Genomic DNA, 6,636 nt, shown 5'->3' on the forward strand with positions numbered 1-6,636 from the left:
CATATCCGACGAGAAGATGAAGAACTACTATCTGCAGAGGGAGCTCGATATGCTGAAGCAGGAACGGACTCGAGAGATATGGCTCCTCAAGAACGACCTACGGAACCTCGAGAAAGCCAACTCCGAGCTCCAAGAACAACTCGAGGAACAAAAGAAGGCACACCAGGAGCAGCTCAAGGAGCAGAAGAAAGCGCACCAAGGTAAGCCCTTGCTTCCCTCGAGTATTTACACTAAAAAAATTATCTTGGATTCTGAAAAAACCTTCACCATAGAACTTAGGAAAATCTTAATGTTGTTGTCGGTCAAAACCCACTGGCGAGCAGCGACAGGCAACACGAGGAGCCGGGAGGCTTCCGAGACTGCTGGTGGGTCCCGGTCCCTCGGTCAACGGCCCAAGAGTCCGGCACACGCCCTGGCTTGGTGAAGTGCTAGGCGTGCCACCTGACCTATACCTGATCAGGAAGGTGTAGAAATTGTTTGCCAGCTATCTTCCTGTATGCATAGACATGTTAAACATTAGTCCGAGCCGTGATCGGCTCTTACAATGACTCCCAAGATCAGCTAAAGAAGCCGACGGAGTCACTGTACTAGGTCGGACCTATCTTCATACCAAGTTGGACCTTCGGGTACTTATCAGAATCGGCTAGAAGAAGCCGATTGCCATGTTTAACAGATCGGATCTACTAAACATATGAGCGTTTGCACAAATCCGATAGAAAGGATAGAAACATGCTCTGTAATGACCAAGCTAATTCAATCTGCGACGGTAAAAGCTTTCACCGTATAACCGGAACATCCTACGCGTGGTTAAGCCTAACGAACGTGAAAGATAACAATACGCTAACCCAAAACGAGGCCTAAAAACCAACTAACAAGTCGATTCCCGGAACAATGCCTCGTCAGGTTATCATAAGGCATCAAACATGCAGCCGGAACATTTAACCCGTTTGAAAGGCCTAATCATACGGATATTAAACCAATTCTTTGTAACACAAAGAACTACCATAACAGATTAGATCTACTAAGCAATAACAGAGCAAGGCGCTGCCCCTCCGCCCGAAATCGAACATAAGGACAGCTGAACGATTACAAGCAGCAAGCAAAGCATGGATTTACTATTCAGAATCATTGCAGCATCATAATCGTTTAAGATAACTAGTGCTACTCACCATCAAAAACGCTTCAGTACGAGTAACATGAGGATAAACAGATAAACGCGACGCTGTTCTGACCATGCAGGACATGATCGGAGCAGCATGTCGATTACCTGGAGAAAGCCCTTGGAAAGGGGTGGCGATGCGCCGAGAGTTTGTTGTGGATGATTGATTTATTGATTCTCCCGATACATATTTATAGTCCGGAGACTTAATCTTTTCTAACTAATCCTAGCTGATTACGGTACAATCTCTAACTTACTATATTTAAACTATCCTTAGATACACGGCCATCCTGGCCCTTGACACGTTCGCTCAGAAGCTGATTTGCAGACTATTACGATGACTTCCTTCAGCCCATGTTGCTCTTGGCCCATCCTTTGGCCCAGTCAAATCATGGCGATAACACATGCCCCCTGGTTTTGGCAATGATAATTCCAAAACCATCGCCTCTTCGACTTCTTAGACTTGTGTACGCACATACCGCTCCTAGTGCCATTGGACGCGGTCCTTCAACTTCCAAGGCCTGTACACGTACACCACCTCCCATTGCCATTGAACGCGACCCTTCAACTTCTCCCTTGGGAGTCGCGATAACGCCGCTTCGCCTTCCATCTCTGCCTTTATAAGATGGCATTGGCGGATTTATTTCTATCCATCTTCTCCCCCCGTGCATTAGCCGCACTAACACACTCTGCATCCCCTGACAATGGCTTCCTCTTCCTCTGTCTCTTCCAACTCTCCTTCGTCTTCTTCCATCATCTCCATCACTTCCCCTGACTCCGAAACCTCCAGGGAGGCGACGCCGGAGTTCGATCCAATAGCTTCATACGAAGCTCTCGCTCCTCTACATTGGGACACAGAGGAGTGGGACTTCAGCACTTGGTCAGAGGACGATGAACCCTGACCGACGATGAGGACCTCTAGATTCTCCTTCATGGGGATCTAGAAGAAAGCGACGATGAAGATTCCTAGGATGATGATTTCTCCTCTTTCTCAGAAGAAGATGCCGAGGACACTTCCACCGACGACAACTCAGCAGCAGGAGGGTTCCTGCATGGTGGATCGTTGACTTCGGAAGGCAACGGGGACACCAGCGATGACACCAGTGATGATGGCTGCGACAGCAGCAGCACCAGCGGCGGTGATGGCTGCAGCGATGACGACACCAGCGCGTCCCCCCCGTACAAGCGCCGCAAGACCTTAGGAACTTAATGGTGGTAGTTCATAGGATCTTCCGCCATTGAGCGCAGAGCCGGTAGATCGGCTTCTTTTGTAATCACCTTCTGTAAATAAATCCTTTTATTTTAGCAAGCCAATGTCTGACATTTAATCTTAAAGTCCGATGGCATCACATCGGCCCTTTCCCTTGAATTATCTGATCCAATCTCACGCTTTTCTTTTATTCTGTGTTGAAAAATCCCAAGAACTCGAGTACCTTTCAAATGATCTTGCCAATAACAAGAGTACTCTGCAGTCGACTTCTTTGCTTGTTGTTGGATCCCATTCCTCAATCGGGTCAAACAATATGAGTACCAGAAAAACCCCGTGAAGAAGTCGAACCTATTGTTTTAAGATCAAGGGACTCCTGCAACCATCCTCTCTACTTTTATCAAGACCAAGAATTGGCAAGGTCCAATTACTGCTTCTAAAGTCGATGGTTCAACATCGGCTGTTCAACCTTCAATTCCATGTATGGACCGGCACTGCTTTTTTTTCTCTACAGATCTAGCTTGCTCATCTCATTCCACCTTGCAGCCTGATGCATTGCACCGGCTTCCAAAGTACCCGATAGATGCTGTCCTGCAGCCTACGAGGTACCCGATTAGATCAACTCGATGTACTGCAAAGTACTCGATTATATCCTTGCAAATACCCTAATTATACTAGTCCATAGCCTGATGCATTACATCGGCTTCATCACTCGTCTTCCCACATGCTCGGGAAGTATTTCTTGAGATGTTGACCATTGACAGCCACCGAAAATTTAACACCATCTAATTCTTCAAGCATGTATGCATTCCCTGGCAGAACTTGATCAACTCTATAAGGCCCGTGCCAATTTGGAGACCATTTACCATACGCCGCATCCTTAGTCCCCAATGGTAACACCGCTTCCCATACTAAATCCCCAACTTGGAATTCCTTCGGTTTAACCTTCTTGTTGTACGCACGGGCTACCTTGGCCTTATTTTCCTTGATCTTTTCCAGCGACCAAAGCCTGAGTTCTGTAATGTCTTCCACATTGTCGCTCATTAGTGCTGCATATTCTTCAGCAGTCAACTCATTCTGAAACTCTATTCGTCTTGAACCGGCCGTAATTTCCCATGGCAGTACGGCCTCCTGCCCATATACCAGATGATATGGTGAAGTTCTTGTTGCCCCATGGCATGAAACACGATAAGCCCATAACGCTTCTGACAATACCTCATGCCAACGCCGTGGATATTCATCAATCTTCCTTTTGATTAACTTGATCAAGCTCTGATTGGACGCTTCGGCTTGTCCATTTGCTTGAGCATAATATGGAGATGACCTGATTAATTTAATCCCCATGTTGGCAGCGAACTTTTTGAATTCATCAGATATAAACACCGACCCTCCATCTGTTGTAATGGTCTAAGGGATTCCAAACCTATGAATAACATGTTCTTTGATGAAATTGATGACGTCCCTTGATGTTACCGACTTCATAGGCACAGCCTCTACCCATTTGGTGAAATAATCTGTGATGGCCAAGATAAATTGGTGGCCTTTACTTGATGGAGGATTAATCTTACCGATCATGTCCATACCCCAGCCCCTGAATGGCAAAGGTTTAATGATAGGATTCATTGCTGATGCTGGTACTATTTGTATTTTTCCAAACCTCTGACAGGCCTGGCATCCCTTATAATACTTGAAGCAGTCTTCCAGCATATCAGGCCAATAATATCCTGAGCGCCTGATCAACCATTTCATTTTGTCGGCTGATTGATGAGTACCACACGTACCTTCATGGACTTCATGTAAAAGTCAATTGGATTCAATCGGCCCTAAGCACTTAAGTAATAGCCCTTCAAGCGTCTGTAGAACAAGTCATCCCCTATCAGGGCGTACTTCATGGCTCTGTAACGTATCTTCTTAGGTGCCCCCCGAGCCGGATCCTTCAAGTAATTGAAGATATCGACTCTCCAATCTCCCTGATCCAGCAGGTTTATTGGAAGATCGGCTTCATCCGCCGTGTCCTTGTAACCCGAAGCTATCTGGGCAAGATCATTGGCCTCAGAATTTTGTACCCTTGGTATCCAGTAGAAATTTATATATCTGAACTGGGCCATCAGCTCCTGGCACTGTCTCCCCAAAGGAAACAACAACTCGCTTTCACATCGATATGTCTCCGTGAGCTGAGAGATGACCAGTTTTGAATCCCCAAAAACTTCTACTGCTTCTGCTCCTGCTTCGAGAAGTAACTTCATACCTTTGTGCACCGCTTCATACTCAGCTAGATTATTGGTGCAAGGTGTTGACAATCTAATTGAGAAGGAATATGTTTCCCCCCGAGGCGATACGAGCAAGATACCTATGCCAGAACCATCTCCACAGACCGACCCATCAAAATACATTGCCCATGCGCGGATGGAAAGCGCCGCTATGTCTGAGCTGGTTCTTTCAGCAACGAGGTCAGCCAGCGCCTGCCCTTTGACTGCTTTTGCAGGCTGGTACCGGATATCAAATTCAGACAGGGCGAACATCCATTTACCGAGTCGGCCTTTTAACACCGGGGCCGACAACATATGCTTGATAACATCTGATTTGCAGATGACAATTGTCTCGGCAGAAAGCAGGATGTGGCGCAGCTTCGTACAAGTAAAGAATAGACAAAGGCATAGTTTCTCAATTTTAGGGTACCTTGTCTCTGCATCTAGCATCCTCCTGCTGAGATAAAAACAACTCTTTCCTTGCCATCCTGCACTTGTACGATGACTGAAGCAATGGAAGTGGCACCTACTGACAGATAAACATAGAATGGCTTACCCTGCTGGGTGGGACTAACACAGGCGGTTTGGATAAATATTCCTTGATATCTTCAAACGCCTGTTGCTGCTCTGCCCCCCAGCGGAACTCGTCATTGGCTTTAATTTTCACCAACTCCATGAATGGTTCAATTCTCCCTGATAGATCAGAAATGAATCTCCTGACAAAATTGATCTTACCAATGAGTTGTTGGAGCTCCTTCTTCGTAGTAGGTGGCACCATTGACTTTACAGCTTCTTGACTTTTTAGGCCGATCTCAATTCCCCGTTCATGAACCAGAAAACCTAGGAACTGACCGGCCGATACACCAAAGGCACACTTCTTAGGATTCATTCTAAGCCCGAACTTCCTAGTTCGTTCCAAAACTCCCTGTAGATCTCCTAAATGTCCCTCAGCCGATGCAGATTTTACTACCACGTCATCAATGTAAATCTCCACCAGCTTACCAATTAAGTCATGGAACATATAATTCATGGCCCGTTGGTACGTAGCACCAGTATTTTTCAACCCAAAAGTCATGACTACATACTCGAATAATCCCACTGCACCTGGCACTCTGAATGCGGTCTTGTGGATATCCTCTGGAGCCATAAAAAATTGATTATAACCAGCATTGCCATCCATGAAACTTAACATCTTATGACCAGCAGCTGCATTAATCAATATTTCCGCAACTGGCATCGGGTACTCATCCTTTGATGTAGCTCTGTTAAGGTCTCTGAAGTCTACACAGACTCTCCACCGGCCATCTTTCTTCTGTACAGGTACAACACTGGAGATCCATTCAGCATACCTGCATGTCCTGATGAAGCCTGCTTCTATCATCTTTTCGACTTCTTCCTTGACTTCTTCTAGGACTTCAGCCTTTATTTGCCGTGCTCGTTGCTGGAATGGCCGAAATCCTAGCTTAAGAGGGAGCCCATGTTCAACAATACTCCTATCCAAACCGGGCATCTCTGTGTAATCCCAGGCAAAACATTCTGCATATTCTTTTAGCAGCAATATCATCGCCTCTCGCAACTCTGGATTTAACTTCTTGCTGATAAATGTTGGCCGTGGCTTATCCCCAGGACCAATATCGACTTCTTCCAGCTCGTCAGCAGATGTAAACCCGTATCCTAGTTTCCCTTCATCCATCAAGTCGACACTGCAAATAAACAATGAATATGATATTAAAGGATTTGGCCGATCGCAGGGATCGGCCGACATGTTCTTTTCATTAACTTGTGCTTCTTTACAATCAACACATGGCCGGCTACTTGAACGGGCCTTTTTGTGAACTGTATAATGTAACATAGATGATAAAAACAACTCGAGTTCTATTTTTTGGGGCCGATCGCGGGGATCGGCCTCTCCTGTTTCTCTGGTGCAAACTGATTTTGGCACCCCATCTAATCTGTAAGGCCAGTGGATAAGACCAGCCTCACCCCATTTTTTGTAGCCTCCATACGGTCGCAGCCCTCCA

Source organism: Panicum hallii, chromosome 3 (assembly GCF_002211085.1).
Source record: "Panicum hallii strain FIL2 chromosome 3, PHallii_v3.1, whole genome shotgun sequence".
Lineage (NCBI taxonomy): Eukaryota > Viridiplantae > Streptophyta > Magnoliopsida > Poales > Poaceae > Panicum > Panicum hallii.